Raw genomic sequence first — 19,870 nt, forward strand, 5'->3', positions numbered from 1 at the left:
TGTGCTTCCACCACAGGAGAGTGGTCTTCATCTCTTGGTTGATAGGGATAGAGACTGCTTCGAGAGTCGAACCCTTGTCCCAATGAGCTGCAAGATGGAATTGAAGAGGGCGGAGGTGGAGTCTCCCTAGCTCGACAAACAGGGCCAGTGATGAGAGGGTCCCTGTGAGACTCATCCACTGTCTCACTGAGCAACTGCTCCTCTTCAGCATGCTCATGATGCACTCTAGGGCCTGGCTTATCCTGGGGGCCGATGGAAAAGCCCGAAAATCCTGACTCCGAATCTCCATTCCCAGGTACACAATGGATTGGGAGGGAATGAGTTGAGACTTCTCTATATTGACTAATAGACCTAGGTCTCTGATTAAGTCTAAAGTCCAATTGAGATTCTCCAGACAACGACGACTCGTGGAGGCTCTCAACAGCCAGTCGTCTAGGTAGAGGGAGGCTCTGATGTTCGACAAGTGTAGGAATTTTGCTACATTCCTCATCAGATGAGTAAAGACCATAGGAGCTGTGCTTAGGCCAAAACACAGGGCTTGGAATTGATAGACAACCTTTCCGAAAACGAATCTCAGGAAAGGTTGGGAGTCTGGATGAATAGGAACGTGAAAGTATGCATCTTTCAAGTCCAACGAGACCATCCAGTCCTCCTGTCTGACCGCTGCTAAGACCGACTTGGTCGTCTCCATCGTGAACGTCTGCTTGGTGACATACTCGTTGAGAGCGCTGACGTCCAGCACCGGTCTCCAACCTCCTGTCTTCTTGGCCACAAGAAAGAGACGGTTGTAGAAGCCCGGGGATTGATGGTCCCGGACTATAACCACTGCCTTCTTCTGCACAAGTAGCGACACCTCCTGGTGCAATGCTAGCCTCTTGTCCTCTTCTTTGTAGTTGGGAGAGAGGTTGATGGGCGATGTGGTCAGAGGTGGTTTGAGGCAGAATGGAATCCTGTAACCGTTCCTCAGCCAACTGACAGACTGGGCGTCTGCACCTCTCTTCTCCCAGGCTCGCCAGAAGATCTTGAGTCTGGCTCCTACTGTTGTCTGGAGATGCGGAGAGTCAGTTTTTTCCTTTAGATGTCCTGGATCCTTTCCTAGACTTGCTCCTGTGAGAGTCTGGACGGGAGCTTCCTCGGCTGGGGGCTCTACCACGAAAGGGCAGTATGAACCTCGTAGCAGGGGTATCAGCCACTGGGGAGCGATAAGTCTTGGGGACTGAGGTAGCAACCTTAGACTTACGAGCCGATGAGGCTACAAGATCGTGTGTATCCTTTTGTATCAGGGCAGCAGACAAGTCCTTAACCAGCTCTTCGGGGAAGAGGAACTTCGAGAGCGGAGCAAAAAGGAGTTGTGACCGTTGGCAAGGTGTAATGCTGGCGGAAAGGAAGGTACACAGTTGTTCCCTTTTCTTCAACACCCCTGATACAAACATCGACGCTAGCTCACCCGATCCATCTCTAATGGCCTTATCCATGCAGGACATTAATAGCATGGCAGAATCTTTGTCCGCAGGAGAGGTCTTCTTGCTGAGGGCCCCCAGGCACCAGTCGAGAAAGTTGAACATTTCAAATGCTCTAAACATCCCTTTCAGTAAGTGATCCAGGTCTGAGAAGGTCCAACAAACCTTAGAGCGCCTCATAGCAGTTCTCCGAGGCGAGTCTACCAGACTTGAGAAGTCAGCCTGGGCAGAGGCAGGTACTCCCAAGCCTGGTGCTTCCCCTGTGGCATACCAAACGCTCGCTTTCGAAGTGAGCTTCGTTGGAGGGAACATGAAGGAAGTCTTGCCAAGGTGTTGCTTAGACTGCAGCCATTCCCCTAAGATCCTTAAAGCCCTCTTAGAGGATCTAGCTAGGACTAGCTTAGTATAGGTGGACTTAGCTTGTTGTACGCCCAGCGAAAACTCAGATGGTGGAGAGCGGGGAATAGCAGAGACAAAGTGGTCTGGGTAAACCTCCCTAAGTAGAGCCAAGACCTTACGAAAATCAATAGACTGTGGAGAAAGCTTGGATTCATCCACATCTGATGAGGGATCCAGGTGTGCCTCCTCATCATCCGACACCTCATCACCAGAGTGTAGCGAAGAGATCGGACAAGAATGCTGAACCGCAGAGTCAGAACGAGTAGGAACAATAACATTGGTTTCCTCTTCAAGTAACTGTTGAGGGAAAACCTGAGGCTCAGACTGCAAAGGCTGAACAACAGACGAAGCAGAAGGAAGGCGCATGGGTGGAGGAGGCTGACTCCTAGCATGAGAGGTTGAACCCAAGGATTGCGCTTGCTGAGCGGTGGACGGAGGCGGAGTAGCAAGTTCCTGTTCCTGTGGTATGAGCGGAGCATGATGAGGTTGAGGCTGCGCAGAACAAGGTAAAGTTCTCGCAAGCTGAGGCTCCTGAGGCGCAAGTCCAGGGTGTAGAGGAGCTTGCCTTGAGGAGGGTTGAGCTCGCTGCAGCGAGAGCTGAGGAGACTGACTCATGGACGGGAGAGGTTGTTGTACCTCAACCGAGAGTTGCACCACTGGTGGAGCAGCAAGGGGAGGCGGAGGAAGAGTGGAATAATCCTCCTGATCCCAAAGTAAAGGTTGCCTTAAAGAAGGCTGAGGCTGAACACCACTGGGAACAGCGAACTCAGAATGTGGCTCAACATCGTACGCCTGGCAGATGGTGCTGCGACCAGGCGGAGCGAGCGCAGGCGGGGCGAGCGCAGGCGGAGCGAGAGCAGGCGGAGGGAGTGTAGGCGGAGGCGGAGGAGCAACACTCTCAGCCCGACACTCACGCATCAAGTCCGAAAGCTGTGCTTGCATGGACTGAAGAAGAGTCCACTTGGGATCGGCAGAAACGACAGTAGACTGAGGTAAAGCCTTAACAGTCGAGCTCTGTTGTGGCAGAACCTTACTCCTCTTGGGCGGAGTACAGTCGACAGATGACTGAGGCGAGTCAGAGCTGAGCCAATGACTGCAACCTGGCTGAGCACTCGCGGACTGGACTCTACGTTTAAGCGGTCTCGAGACCTGAGACCAACGTTTCTTCCCTGACAGTTGATCAGCGGACGAGATAAAGACGGGCTCAATCGTCTGCAGGTGGGAGTGACGGTCTTTGGAAGACACGCCCGCAACCACCGAGGATAATTCTGTGCGCCTAACAAGGCCTGCCGAACCCTTATGCCCTTCGACATTGCTTCTCCCCTGGGCTTGGGAGCTTGCAAGAGGTCCCGGACTGGGAGGACGACTGGCTCGCACAGAAAAATCCTCACGCACCACACTGGCACTAACACTAGCACTTGGCACTGTACTGACACTAGCACTCGTCACAGCACTGGCACTAACTCCACCCACTGCACTCTTGACCTTAAGTTCTTTAACTTCGGCCATCAGAGACTTATGGTCACTTACCACTGACTCTACTTTATCGCCTAAAGCCTGAATAGCACGCAAAACAACAGACATATCAGGCGGAGGGCAAACAGTAGGTTCGGGGGTAGCCACTACAGGGGTAGGAAAAGGTAGGGGATCATGAGGTGAGGAAAACAGTGAAGAGTGAGAAGAACTCCTCCTAACTCTATCTCTCTCTAACTTAGTTGAATATTTCAAAAGACGGACAAATTCCAATTCCGAAAGTCAGGCGCATTCCTCACACCGATTTTCTAACTGACAGGGCCTGTCCCTACAGTCAGAACAAGCGGTGTGAGGATCTACCGAGGCCTTCGGAATACGCCTATTGCAAGACCTACATCGTCTATGGGAGGGGGCTTGCGAAATGTCAGACATCTTGAATCCAAAGAGTTAGCCAAAAGGGGTTTCAAAAACAAGCAAAAAAACGTTAACCGTTAATCAGGACTATATAAAAGCTATCTAGCTAATATAAGAAGGTTTCCAGTAAAGCGACAGCCGTTAATCTGAGAGAATACTTCACCAATTAGCCGTGAATAAACTCGAAGACCATAAGCGTATCCCAGAACGTCTTGCCGGAAGCACGACAGAGGAATAATTGAGGAGGTGTCAACAAGAAGTACTTGAGTACCTGGCCACAGGTGGCGCTGGTAAGTACACCCCCTTCTAGTATTGTGATAGCTGGCGTATCCCTCCATAGAATTCTGTCGGGCAACGGAGTTGACAGCTACATGATTATCGGGTAAGTTTAATATTGAAAATTTCTTTTCATAGATATTATATGACAGATCTATTTGAACATTGTTACTCATCACTGTTGGAGCACTTGAGCTTATAGCATCCTGACTAGTAATTGTAATACGTCATGAAAATTATGGAAGAGAACGCCACACTTGTATTTGTCTTGAAATATGACCAGACACAGGAGACAGGAGAGAGATCACACGAGCAACTAGATCTTTCAGGTAAATTTCAAAGCCTCCATTGTCATACTGAACATAAATTTCAAAGGATATCATTGTCTGTTAATTAGTTTGTGACAATTTCAAAAGTTGAACCTCTTAAGAGTTGCAGGATGCTATAATATATTGCACAGTACAGTTCAGTAATTTAAAATTGATGTTCCATTTGGCTTGAAGTTTTCCCCAATTTCATCAACTGGGTATGAAGATATTCCTTTCTCTTTTGTTAAATGAGGACATACTATATTGACGAAGATTCCATCCCAAAGAAAGACCTTATTCAGTGGAACTGTGTTTATATTCTGAATTCTTGTCCCATATTCAAAATACATATATGATCTTCTTTGGTCCAAAATGAACTACTTCTTATGCATATTAAAAAAGAAGACATCCCATTGAGCATATTCTTTGAGACATGTCAAAACACATTCCATAGTCTGGATGTGAATGGTAAAGAAGAAAGGTCCAATGTATAAGTGAGCTTTTAGGGATATGGATTGTCAAAATTGAGGCTCTCACTTATTTTCTATCCTGAAACACAAAGTCTTCAAATTTCAGTTTAATAAAGACATCTTCAAGTCATTATCATGAAATGGCAACTGTCCAAAATGTTTCCTGAAAATGTCTTACCACAATCTCAACGTATTTTCATTTCCATATTTCCATGAACTTTCCAAAAGTTTTTTGTTAATAATATTACAGTTGCTTCATCGACTTTCGTTTATCCCTTTATTGTGAGATTTCAAAACTGCATGTTTCTTTAGTCCAATGGGTCATTCCTTGAAGGGGATCAGCTGACTGAGAATTAAAGCCAGACAAAATTTGCTCTTCTAGAAAAGTGAGAGATGACCCTCAAATGTGATAGTAGTACACGATGCTTGTTTTTATTTTTCACACAGACCTCCGTACATTAGGCTCTTTCAAGCACCAATTTGAACCCTCAGTTTTGAATATTCTTCTGCTCTCTTCATCCTGTCTGGCTGCATTTCCACAGAGCTGTGAACCTTCTCCAACTCTGCATCATTCCAGTGCTCACTTTTTATTTCTAAGGACAAATCCTACAGAATTCTATGGATACATTCAAGTATTTAATTCAACTACAATAGAATACTGTACAGTATTAAACAATCTCAAATCAATACCAACCCTGGAAGGAGTATAAATCATAGGCTTCTGACTGTAACAAAGTTTAGGCAACTACCACCAGAGAGTTATTGGGTACTTTGAATGGCCAGACAGTACTACATTGGATCCCTCTCTGGTTAAGGCTATTTTTTCCTCTGCCTACACATACACCAAATAGTCTGGCCTATTCTTTCCACATTCTCCTGTCTTCATAAACCTAACAACATGAGATTACCAAACAGTTCTCCCTTCAGCAAGGGGTTAACTACTGCCCTTTAAATGTTAAATGGCTATTTTGCTCTTGGTAAGAGTAGAAGAGACTCTTTAGCTATGGTAAGCAGATCTTCTAGGAGGACTCTTCAAAATCAAACCATTGTTCTCTAGTCTTGGGTAGTACTTAGCCTCTGTACCATGGGCTTCCACTGTCTTGGATTAGAGTTCTCTTGCTTGAGGGTGCACTCAGGCACACTATTCTTTCTTCATGACAGATTTCTTTTAACACTATTACTGATCATAAGATATTTTATCTTGTCATTCATTACTTCTTATAACGTATAAAGTTTATTAATTTCCTTATTTCCTTTCCTCACTGGGCTATTTTTCCTGTTGGAGCCCTCGGGCTTATAGCATCCTGCTTTTCCAAATAGGGTTGTAGCTGAGCAAGTAATAATAATAAGATAGGCCAGGCACTAGGACCAGTAAAGTCATCCAGCACCATTACTACCTTAGTAAAAGAGGTTCTTGTAGGAATATCTTTTACACAATAACAGGAGATAAATAAAAGTTTCTAAGGCCAAACTCAAACAGTGAGCCAGAGTTAATAAGAGGTACAATTTTCACAGCAGTGAAAACTGCTTTTTATTTTGTCCATTATCTCTATCCACACTTGTTTGAAACATGGAAAAGTAAATTGAAGGAACTTTTACAGTGGACCAAGTTTACCTCACAACTTGAGCCACATAAAAAATAAATTTATGTATGCTTATATAATATTTCCATTCGTAGTTTATTCCTAACCTTGAGTCTTTATTTGTCTTAAGACATATGGGGTGGAAGGACGAAGGATTAGCTTCTTTGCGAGTAATATTATCAATTACCTCCTAAAAATCTGGTAACAAGGCACCAAACATTCTTCAAATGCAACAAATAAGAATGAGTAAAACATCCAGAACTTTAAATGTTCCACAGGAATAAAAACATGAAAAGAAGGTCAAAACCCTTTTTTTGGGATACACAAAACAAAACCAGCGATCCCTATGATTCCTCCCAAGGTCCATAATCATCCAACAATGCTTCCAAGATTTCCAGACATCTGGAAACCCACCTTTTCAGTGACATAGCAAAGACAAGAACAAGACAACAACATGACACCCCTATCCAGAATTTCCTACAGGGTCGCCAAAGGTCTAAACGGCACTACTCTGACTGTGGCCCTCTCTGTACGATCCCCTTTGGACCAAGAGATCTAAACGAACCCGCAATATCAATGTGTCTGTCTGCACAAATGGTGAATACAGTTGACGTGTAATCCTAATGACAATTTAACAGAACTTCAATTCAATTACTGCAGCATAAGAATGCTATACACAGTCTTTTAAGACCATTATATAAAAGTGACTTTTACATTTCATGTGACTCTTACTTAAATGATACTTTACATTTCATTCTGCATCTCAATTCAACTGAAAATAAGTGACATTTATAACAGCTAAAGAAATTAAGAATTTTACAATACCATTTCATTTTTTTAATCTAATAATTTTCCAAAAATTTTAAATATTGTCAACCAGATATCTTATGACAGAATGTAAATAGTAATTACAATCTTGCTACCCAGTTATATGAGACAGTAATTGGTTTCCATATTCCTAAATGAAAACAAGAAGTATTTAAAACAGAACCTTGAGTTAAGCACTACATGTTAAGTCATATTTTCTCATACAATACACATCAAATCACGTACATAATCATTTCTACATTTGCTTAAAAAACAGAAATATCACACAGGGAAAAAACTGATATGTATTCATTAGAAAAGTTAGGCACTAAAATAATTGGATCAAAATAGCAGCATACAATGAGTAACAGACAAATGATTTTGACAAATGCAATACTAACTTAAGTGAACCACTTATTTTTCATCAAGAACATTAAAAGTCCCTTTACAAATGAACAAAATTACTGGCGAGAACTATTTAACGGTAACTCATAAATGAAATATTCCTTCAGGTCAATTTAACTGATGAGGAGAAATACTAAGAAGTCGTCATATTTCAGACCAAAGTTACAGAACTGAATATCTGGAGGAAAATGGTTGAAACAGAGAATTGGGTGAGAGACAGAGAGAGAGACACTGGGGAAAAGAATCAGATAAACTCACAAAGTCAACGAGGAAAGGGGGAGGGAGAATGAGGGAGAGAGAGAGTAGGGGGGAATGAAAAAGAAGTGTCTGGGATCCCATACCTCCTCCCCACCAACTCTTCTTCATCTTCTTTCCTTTTTCCTCCTCTTCAGGTGGGTGGCCACACTGCCCTCCCTGCCCCATGCAACCCAAGAGGTGCCAGAAGGCAAAGTAATTAGTCAAATCTTTCCAAATTCTGTTGGGAAAAAAATGGTTACAGTTAAGATTCCAGAATCTATCGCAACAGATGACATATTCCGGGCATAACAAAATAGCTAAAACATTCCTAATGGGTGGCCATGATCCAAGATTAAAACATGCAGGCTCTCAAAGATGTTTATAAAGGAGCTTAGCAATAGAAAAACAATTTGATGGACTTTGACTCCTTCAAACTTGATAACAATATCAAAATAACATTGTAACTTTAATAAATGTTCAACTAATTTTTTCATTAATAATTATATTACAATATTTTCATGGTCAAAGCTTTGCAAATGGATTCTATACTACCTATAAATAGTGAAATTCATTCTTGAAAAATCTATAAAATTCAGCATAAAGCAAAAGAAAGAAATGTACAGTATTCCTAAGTTCTTCTATATACAAAAAAAAAAAAAATCCTGTCATAGTTATAGAACCTTTGTTTTAAAAATATAGATTTTTTCTATTGAATAAAATGAAAAATACTTTTCCTTAATAAAAAACAAATCTATTCAGGAGTGATACTGAAAATGTGCAAGACCAGTAAATACAGTACTACAAATTTTATATAATTTGAACAGTATTTTTCCTAGCTATACAAACTCAAGACATACTATGGAGATGGAGGTTCAAGGAAGAAGAAGAAGAGGGAGACCAAGAAAGAGATGGAGGGACTGTGTCAGAGGAGATTTACAGGAGAAGGGGATTGATGAGGCAGAAGCGCAGAATAGAAAAAGATGGAAACGGCTCATCCGCAACGGCGACCCCATATAAAAATGGGAACAAGCTGGGAAGAAGAAGAAGATACAAACTCAAGTCATTTATATGGGGATACTTCTGGTTTCGTTTTCTACGGCCAGACAACCAAAAAGAAATTGGGAGATTACGTCATATTGTGTTGTTCGACAACTGCTGTGCATGACGCGTTCAGCTTGTATCAAGCGCTTACTCGCAACACTCTTCTGGTCAAAGACTTGAGGGGTGGCTGAAGCGGGACCTTTGGTAAATGACTCGGGTTTTTATGGCAAGGAAAAATACAAATTATATAAGATTTGTAGTTTATTCCAATGCGGATAAAAGCTTCTGAGTCTTCCTTAGGTGGGAGGAAGTCTCCGTGAAGTAGGGAGGTCTGCCCTTCTCTCTCAACATACAATCACTATAGTAATAACAAGAGATCAAAGTGAATTATTTGTGAAGAGTGAAGCCAGGTCGTTCGAGGCAAGGCTTCCTGTTCCATTCTAGAGAACTCTGCCAGGGTGAAGTGATAAGAACATCAAGTGGCTTATAATATTAATATACCATTCAATATATCATCAAACAAACAAAAACGAAAACTTGCATTAGGGAGATTTTTAAGTCAGGGCTACAAGTCCGACCATAAACACCCTTGTAATGCAGAGAATAACTGATGCCTGGAACAGGTGCGGTTACTTGTCCCATGAGAGCTTAGGTTAGAATATGTCCTATGGAAAAGGTGTCTCAGGACGTGTTTGTAACGTGGTTCATCTCTTCTAGACTCCTGCTTTTAGAACTTGAGCTACTAAGTCGTTTTTGCGGAACGCTAAGGCTACACCAAGCCCACATATATCATGTGCTCATGGAGAACCCCTGAGGATTTATAGGATCTCATGATAGTTTCTCTCAGCCTTAAAGAAATGGTGTTTCTGAAAACTTTCTTTTTGGAGCAGCCAGAACTCACAAACAGATTGGAGATTTTGGGACTAAGATACTGCGTCCTCTTTAGATATTTACGTTCAGCTCTTATAGAACATGGTAACATGTCATCCGGTCATCAGTTAACTCTTTGAAAGACAAGATCACTATCAAGATCATTATCAACCAGATTTTGGGTTTTAGCCACAAAGTCAGGAACAAAAGACAAAGATAGTCCTATCCAGCCTCTGGAATGAGACATAAGATGAGATATACCATGCAGCTCACTCACTCTCATGGCAGAAGCTAAGGCAAGGAGGAAGACTGTGTTTTCTTTTAGGTAAGATCTCTGTCTAAGGCTTTATGCATAGATTCACACAGGGCTATTTTCAAGGCCCGTATGACCTTAGTCACATAAGTCCATGAGGAGGGCAAGACTGCCCAACACTTCTAATCAAGGCTGAGAGTCCCCAAGATTTTGAGAGATCAAGTCCTTTCAGTTTGAATACTTGGCTCAATGCCGCCGAGCCGTAGCCTTTTACCCCAGTGACTGAAAGGGACTTCTTGTTTCTTAGGCACACTAAAAAGTCTACAATCAGGGCTCTGAGTGGGGCAATATTCCCCAAACGACACCAATCACAGAAGATTTTCCACTTTTCCTGGTAAACTGCTCCATAAGACTTTCGGAGGTACTGTATCCGGAGAGTTGATTCACAGTTGGTTTTGAAAAACTTTTCTTTTGGAGGAAATGCTGGATAGTCCGCAGTCATGAAGAGATAGACAATGTATTGTATTGAGGAATTTTCTGATGTGAGGTTGGCATAACAGGTTTGGCCATTCTAGAAGTTCTCTTGGTATTTCCATGAGAAGTTCCAGTAGGTCTGAATACCATTCCACTGCTGGCCACCTTGGGGCCACTAGTGTTATTCTGACTCCCTTGGATGTTCTGATTAAGTTCAATGTCTGACGGATCAGACAGAACGGTGGGAAGGCGTAGAAGTCTAAACCGTCCCAAAGGTGTTGAAATGCACCTTCCATCACTGTGGCCTGGTCTGGGACTGGAGAGCAATACACCTGGAGTCTGTGATTCAGGTGGGTGGCGAACATGTCTAGAGACGGGGAAGTCAACAAATTCACAAGTCTCTTTTCCACTAGAGGGATCAAAGACCATTCTGACCAATTGTCTGTCGTCCCCTGATAGCTCAGATGGTCTGTAACGACGTTTCTCTTTCCAGGGATAAACCAGGCCAAGAGAGAGATCCCTTGGGACTGTGTCCACTTGAGAATCTCATAATGCATTTTATTAACACTTGGTGATGAAGGTTATGAAATTACAACCATCGTCCTTCGGGACAGAAACCTCAAGAGGTCTCCTGACACAAAGAACTAAGTGGGGAGATAACGTCCGTCGCCTAACCTTCCTTACGCTTCTTCTCACTGCTCACAGAAGGCGAAAGAGGAGAACGCTCTCTCTTGGCTCGCTTCTTACATCGAGAATGATATCTATCCCAGCGGGAGGATGACTACTCGCTACAATACTCATAAGGGAATTCCACCAAACATCTTTTCCCTCGGCACGACAGACATACCGGGTGAGGATCCACTTCTACCTGGCTCACGAAGGAACCACAGAGGCGGCCATTACGGCCCGGGCAGGTACACATCGAATTCGACATAGTCAAAAGGCACATACTCTCAACTCATAAATAATGACTAAAGCAAGTGACAAGGAATGTTAAAGACACAAGCACTATAAGGGCGAGAGTAGGCGATTTGGTTGTCTGATCGTGGGAGTGAAGGCAGGCACGTCCGACTACCTTCAAAGTCAGTAGTGTTATGAGTAAGCCCTTGAGACAAGCAGGGCACGCCGTGTGCAGCAGTTGCCTAGTAATGCAACATGACGTAATCTACTGATCTTTTTTCATTGTCTGGCCGTAAATAAGGAAATCAGAAGTAACCCCATATAAATGACTCAGAAGTTTGTATGTGTGTAGGAATAAACTGATGGCAACATCAAAAAGTACCTAAACTTCTAGCAGCCTGCAGAAGCACAGAAAACAATGAGTCAATAAAATCAGAAAGGAATCAAAGAAATATTTGATGAGTTGGAATTATGAGACAAGTGCAATTACAGATGAAATAAAGACGGTAAGCATTATAAACCTTTGACAGTTAATTACCACTCACGTCTATCACTCGCTCAGTTACAACTCACCAACTCAGTGGTTCCGATACTTAAGAACTTTGAATCTCAACAAGAACTAACAAACAACACTAAATATTAGCTGGCGTCAAGTAATTGTAAATGTATAATATTATCATTAAGATTATGATATAATAACCAATTTTGGTATTCAAAACTATTTGTGATTGACACTGGTCTTTAAGCAATTCTATTTCCCTGACAGTCGCAGTAATAAAAGGAATTATAATTAATGTAATTTCTTTGACCATAAAAATCTTTTTGTTAATTGTAAACTGTAACTGAGAACACCTGCATGTTTTAATTCTTTCAAGGGTAACCACAACAGCAGCATTTTTTATGTCTAGGGTCTGGGCAACACCTTTACCTACGCGGAGACTAATACAGTTTAAAGTATGATAAAGTCTTGAACAATTTCCTTTGCCATGAAAATGATAAGGGACAGTACTGTCTTCTACCTGTTCTTTACTTAAACAAATCATGAAAACACAGCCTGACATAACCTAACAAATGCTTCGACCCAACTTATATAGAATATTTAATGGCAAAAGCCACAAGCCCCACTGAATAACCTACTTCGATCTAGTTTGAAATAAAAGTGAAGGACTTGGCACATCACTATTTCCTTAAATCATTTAAGGGAAATAACCTGCCAAATAATATATTGAAAACAGACAGCAATGCTAACATTATAATAATCAAATGCTGTTCAGGAAAAGGATTGACTTTTTCTTAATAAGCAACTCTTCATAAAGTGACGATACGAATCTTTCTCTCGTGCTTACAAGACTACCTGGAGTATGAAGTCAAGTTATCATTAAACAAACTGAATCAGTATTTAAGAACGCAGAAACAGATGGTTGAAACAAACTTCTTATCCTGAAGACTGAAGGAGAAGAAGAAGAACCTAGACACTCATTCACATATGACTCTACTGCTTTTCTTTACTTGTAGTTTTGGTTTGTCAAATCTGGATCTAAAACATGAAACCTATTCTACTTCTTGTTTTTCATTAAGGAACATTCTATACTGTATGTCATTAACCTTTTACCAATATTCAAAAATTTGAATTCTCTAGAAATATTAGTTTTTCAATCACACTCTTTGGATCTCACACAGATTACGGAAAGGTGAATCTTAAATATTCACTAATAAATATAGGAAAAGGACTACGTTACCTAACACATAATACCAAAAGTCCTTCAATCTTTTATATTCTACTACTGTATTCCTAAATCAGTTTAAATGAAGTGAAGATATGAAGTTTCTCTCAAAAGTTATAAAAGTTTCTTAACTCAGAATTTAATAGAAAACAAACCACAGTTTTAAACAAGACCTTTTTGACAGAATTGGTTCAAGATTAAACTAATCCAAGCAGGTAATCATTAACTAACAATTACAAAATAAAACTAATTGATTAATTATGAAAGGAGGCTAATATGTTATTTTCATTAGTAAAATAAATTTTTGAATATACTTACCCGATAATCATGTAGCTGTCAACTCTGTTGCCGACAGAAATCTACGGTCGGGATACGCCAGCGATCGCTATACAGGTGGGGGTGAACACCACAGCGCCATCTGTGGTCAGGTACTCCAGTACTTCTTGTCAACACCACCTCAATTTTTTCCTCGGTCCACTGGTTCTCTATGGGGAGGAAGGGTGGGTCAATTAAATCATGATTATCGGGTAAGTATATTCAAAAATTTATTTTACTAATGAAAATAACATTTTTCAATATTAATCTTACCCGATAATCATGTAGCTGATTCACACCCAGGGTGGTGGGTGGAGACCAGCATATATGTTAACAAAGAAGCTAAGTATCCCGTATTTTATTTTATTAGTTATTCAAAAATAACATAAAATAAATAAGTACCTGGTAAGGAAGACGACTTGAACCATTACTCTGCCTTTATTAAGTACGTCTTCCTTACTGAGCGTAGCGGTCCTCTTAGGATGCTGAACGACTCTTAGGTGCTGAAGTATAAAGGGCTGCAACCCATACTAAAGGACCTCATCACAACCTTTAACCTCGGCGCTTCTCAAGAAAGAATTGACCACCCGCCAAATCAACAAGGATGTGGAAGGCTTCTTAGCCGACCGTACAACCCATAAAAAGTATTCAAGAGAAAGGTTAAAAAGGTTATGGGATTATGGGAATGTAGTGGCTGAGCCCCCGCCTACTACTGCATTCGTTGCTACGAATGGTCCCAGGGTGTAGCAGTTCTTGTAAAGAGACTGAACATCTTTGAGATAGAATGATGCGAACACTGACTTGCTTCTCCAATAGGTTGCATCCATAACACTCTGCAGAGAACGGTTCTGTTTGAGGGCCACTGAAGTAGCCACAGCTCTCACTTCATGTGTCCTTACCTTCAGCAAAGCAAGGTCTTCTTCCTTCAGATGAGAATGTGCTTCCCTAATCAGGAGCCTGAATAGGTAAGAAACTGAGTTCTTAGACCTTGGAAGAGAAGGCTTCTTGATAGCACACCAAAAGGCTTCTGATTGTCCTCGTAAAGGTTATGACCTTTTTAGATAGTACCTAAGAGCTCTAACTGGGCAAAGTACTCTCTCCAGTTCGTCCCCCACCAAGTTGGACAGGCTTGGGATCTCGAACGACTTAGGCCAAGGACGTGAAGGAAGCTCGTTTTAGCAAAAAACCGAGCTGCAAGGAACATGTAGCCGTTTCAGATGTGAAAACTATGTTCCTGCTGAAGGCGTGGATCTCACTTACTCTTTTAGCTGTTGTCAAGCACACGAGGAAAAGAGTTTTCAATGTGAGGTCCTTAAAAGAGGCTGATTGGAGAGGTTCAAATCTTGATGACATAAGGAACCTTAGGACCACGTCTAGATTCCAGCCTGGAGTGGACAACCGACGTTCCTTTGAGGTCTTAAAAGACCTAAGGAGGTCCTGTAGATCTTTGTTGGTGGAAAGATCCAAGCCTCTGTGGCGGAAAACCGCTGCCAACATACTTGTGTAACCCTTAATCGTAGGAGCTGAAAGGGATCTAACGTTCCTTAGATGTAACAGGAAGTCAGCAATCTGGGTTACAGTGGTACTGGATGAGGAAACTGCATTGGCCTTGTACCAGCTTCGGAAGACTTCCCCTTTAGACTGATAGACTCTGAGAGTGGATGTCCTCCTTGCTCTGGCAATCGCTCTGGCTGCCTCCTTCGAAAAGCCCCTAGCTCTTGAGAGTCTTTCGAAAGACTGAAGGCAGTCAGACGAAGAGCGTGGAGGTTTGGATGTACCTTCTTTACGTGAGGTAGACGTAGAAGGTCCACTCCTAGAGGAAGAGTCCTGGGAATGTCGACCAGCCATTGCAGTACCTCTATGAACCATTCTCTCGCGGGCCAGAGCGGAGCCAACCAACGTCAGCCGTGTCCCTTTGCGAGAGGCGAACTTCTGAAGTACCCTGTTGACAATCTTGAACGGCGGGAATGCATACCGGTCGAGATGGGACCAATCCAGCAGAAAAGCATCCACGTGAACTGCTGCTGGGTCTGGAATCGGAGAACAATACAACGGGAGCCTCTAGGTTATCGAGGTAGCGAACAGATCTATGGTTGGCTGACCCCACAGGGCCCAAAGTCTGCTGCAAACATTCTTGTGAAGGGTCCACTCTGTGGGGATGACCTGACCCTTCCGGCTAAGGCGATCTGCCATGACATTCATATCGCCCTGAATGAACCTCGTTACCAGCGTGAGCTTTCGATCTTTTAACCAGATGAGGAGGTCCCTTGCGATCTAGAACAACTTCCACGAATGAGTCCCTCCCTGCTTGGAGATGTAAGCCAAGGCTGTGGTGTTGTCAGAGTCCACCTCCACCACCTTGTTAAGCTGGAGGGACTTGAAGTTTATCAAGGCCAGATGAACCGCCAACAGCTCCTTGCAAAAGATGTGAAGTGTCCTTAGCTCCTGATTCCATGTTCCCGAGCATTCCTGTCCGTCCAAAGTCGCACCCCAGCCCGTGTCTGATGCGTCAGAGAAGAGACGGCGGTCGGGTTTCTGAACAGCCAAAGGTAGACTTCCTTGAGAAGAAAGCTGTTCTTTCACCACGTGAGAGTAGACCTCCTCTCTTCGGAAACAGGAACTGAGATCGTCTCTAGCGTCATGTCCTTTATCCAGTGAGCCGCTAGATGATACTGAAGGGGGCGGAGGTGGGGTCTCCCTAACTCGATGAACAGGGCCAGCGATGAAAGTGTCCCTGTTAGACTCATCCACTACCTGACTGAGCATCGGTTCCTTCTCAGCATGCTCTGGATGCAAACTAGGGCTTAGTAGATCTTTGGGGCCGACGGAAAAGCCCGAAAAGCTCGACTCTGAAGATCCATACCCAGGTAGACAATGGTCTGGGATGGGACGAGCTGGGACTCCTCAAAATTGACCAGGAGGCCCAGTTCCTTGGTCAGATCCATAGTCCATCTGAGAATCTCCAGACAGCGACGACTTGTGGGAGCTCTTAAAAGCTAGTCGTCTGACGGAGCCGGACACAAGATCATGGTACTGCTGCACAGTCTGTGAACTGTCAACCATGGGGAAGCGAGGAAGTACAGTGACAACCCGAAGCTGTCTAGACTGTCTGGGTCATACAGACAACTCCTTACCGGGTTGCTGAGGTTGCCGCACTGCGTCACAACAAGTCACTTCTGCTGGTTGTTGAACGTCTTCCCAGTGACACACTGACTCCGTAAACAAAAAATTCTCTAACAAGGACTAAGCTTGGACTGCATGTCTTGCAACACAGCTCAAGGTCTATGGGAGCAGGTGTGGTAACAGACGGGGTTAGCGACTGAAGTGGAACCATTACCTTCCCTGGAAGCATGTTATGCTTAAATAAAAGTCCATAGGAGGCTACGCAGCTAAAGGCTCCTCTCCAAATGACAGAGTCCTCAAGGGAATATCAGAAGGAGGGAGAATAGCACTTTCTCATCTACAGGAACCATATCCGAGAAAAGCTAAGTTCTCTCAGTGAGGGTTTCACTGGTGCAAAAGCAGCAGACTAGAAGGCAACGTTATGAAACTGCTTGACAGTCTAGTGAGTTGGCAACAACCAAAGATGTGTGACTGAGAAGCATGCGGTAAGGTATGCAGAGCATGCTGTATGCAGAGCATGCTGTATGTAGAGCATGCTGTAAGGTAAGCAGAGCATGTTGCATGGCGTGCGGCTTATGCTGCATGGGATGAGGCTCATGCTGCATGGGATGAGGCTCATGCTGCATGGTATGAGGCTCATGCTGCATGGGATGAGGCTCAAGCTGCAAGGGAAGAGGCTTATGCCGCATGCGTTGAGGAGGATGCCGCATAGTATGAGGCTCCTGCCTCATGGGTTGAGGCGGTTGCCGCATAGCATGAGGCTCCTGCCTCATGGTTTGAGGAGGATGCCGCATAGCATGAGGCTCCTCATAGCATGAGACTCCTGCCTCATGGGTTGAGGAGGATGCCGCATAGCATGAGGCTCCTGCCTCATGGGTTGAGGAGGATGCCGCATAGCATGAGGCTGCCTCATGGGTAGAGGAGGATGTCGCATAGCATGAGGCTCCTGCCTCATGGGTTGAGGAGGATGCCGCATAGCATGAGGCTCCTGCCTCATGGTTTGAGGAGGATGCCGCATAGCATGAGGCTCCTGTGAGGTTCCTGCCTCAAGAGTTGCGTCTGCCTCAAGGGTTGAGGAGGTAGCTGCGCAGAGAGAGGCTCATGCTGTGAAGAATGCGGTTGCTGCATGCGTTGAGGCGGCTGCCTCATAGCATGAGGTTCCTCAAGAGTTGAGGCTCTTGCCTCAAGAGTTGAGGTTCTTGCCTCAAGAGTGGAGGTGGCTGCCGCAAGAGTTGAGGTTGCTGCCTCAAGGATGGTGGAGGTTGCCGCAACGCAAGAGGTTGCTGCATAGCGTTGGTATCTGGCAACTCCCAATGCGGCAGCTCACGCGTGGAGGTAGGTTGAGGAACCTCAACATCATACGTCTGGCAGGGTGGACTGCGCAGAGGTGGAGTTGAGGTTGCTGCCTCGAGGATGGTGGAGGTTGTCGCACCGCAAGAGGTTGTTGCCTCGAGGATGGAGGAGGTAGTCGCAACGCATGAGGCTCCTACCTCAAGGGTAGAGGAGGTTGCTGCAAAGCATAAGGCTCCTGCCTCAAGTGTTGAGGAGGTTGCCGCGTGGCAAGAGGCTCCTGCCTCAAGGAAGTGGAGGTTGCTGCACAGAGCTGGTATCTGGCAACTCCCAATGCGGCAGCTCACGCATGGAGGTAGCTTGAGGAACCTCAACATCATACGTCTGGCAGGCTGGACTGCGTAGAGGTGGAGGAGCGCTCGCAGGAGGAGGTGTGTTAACCTTCTCTGCCTGAAACTCCTGCATCAACACCGCAAGCTGAGACTGCATTGTCTGCAGCATAGACCACTAGAGTTTAAGAAAGACAACAACAAACGGAGCTACTGTCCGTTGAGACTGAGGGTCTAAAACAGCTGGTGCGGCAACAGACGGAGCTACTGCCTGTTGCGATACCACCTCGCCTCTCTGGGAGGTGTGCAGTTGTCGTACTGCAGCAAGTCCGAACTGACCCAGTGCTAATGGCTACACCTAGGAGTTGGACTTGCGCGGAAGGGACCGACTTGCACTTAAAAGCTGCAAGATTTGGTCCATGGTTTCTGCGAGAAACCTCTTCCGCAGACGAGGAATAAAAGGGCTCTCTCATCTTTGTGTGGGTGGGGTGATCACGTCGGCAACGTGTGTAGATACACCCGAAACCACGGAGGGAAACGTCTGTTCGTCGATCAAGGCCTGCTGAACCCATAAGTCCTTCGACATTACTTCTCCCCTGGGCTTGGGAGCTTGTAAGAGGTCCCAGACTAGGCGAACAACTGGCACGAACAGACGAACCCTCGAACGCAACACTGTAACACTTTGCGCTTATCACTTTATCACTTTTGATTTTCTGTTTGCACTTATTTCACTGAACTCGAAACTTTAAGTGGTTTGTACCTGAAACACGCAATTCTATCCTTCCTTAAAAGTTAGTAATTGCGAAAACAGAATTACAATGTAACAGAAAAATATAATGAAAGATAAATAATTCAGTGGCTGGAAAGAGACTAAACACTAGATCAAATAAACTACGTTTAAAATCTCTCACCGCATAAAGCTTGAGAACAAGAATAAAACTCTAGAAACGTTTACCTTCTTCCCCTAAAGAGACTAGGGAGAAGAGCAAAAACGATAACAACGTTACTCGCTTGAACGAAACGTTTATCCTCCTCTCTCTCCCTCCGTCTCTATCTCTCTCTCTCTCTCTCTTGACTTAGAACCTGAGAGATGAGCCCAATCATATATATCGTTAAAACATATTATTGTTAAAGGAAAAAAACTGAAAGATTTCCCAAATAAAAAGTTCCTTTATTAGAATTAAAACCATTAAGCTAAGAAAGAATGAACAAAACGCTAGAATCGGTTTACTCTTACTGCAACGTGACACCGTGAAAATTCTCTCTCTATCGTAACGATAGAGCGCAAGTTGAACATTCTGAACGTCAACAACTGCAGAGACAAAACAAAACGTTAGTTCAACTTTGAAAACAGTACGAGACTATCAAAGAAATTCTTTCAAAAACATTAAAATAGCATAATATGTTAACAGGTAAAAACGAAATGACGGGCTCAATGTTAATTAACTTCGGTACCAAGAAAAGACCGCCTACTATTAGGAAAGGTCGAATATAAACAAATATAAAAATTAATTTTAATAAGTTTATAATAAAAGGAAGTTAATCGAAGAGGCCTATAAAAGGCGGAGAGATATAAAATAAATCTATAACTTTTGTTAAGCAAAATTAAGAAAGAGAGTCTATACTCTCTTAGACACCAACACTTCCGTCTAAGGGGAGGGTCGGCCATTTAAAAGTGAAAGAGAGTTCATACTCTCTTCGTCACCATAATTAATCAAA

The sequence above is a fragment of the Palaemon carinicauda genome, unplaced genomic scaffold, assembly GCF_036898095.1.
Source record: "Palaemon carinicauda isolate YSFRI2023 unplaced genomic scaffold, ASM3689809v2 scaffold374, whole genome shotgun sequence".
NCBI classification, from domain to species: Eukaryota; Metazoa; Arthropoda; class Malacostraca; order Decapoda; family Palaemonidae; genus Palaemon; species Palaemon carinicauda.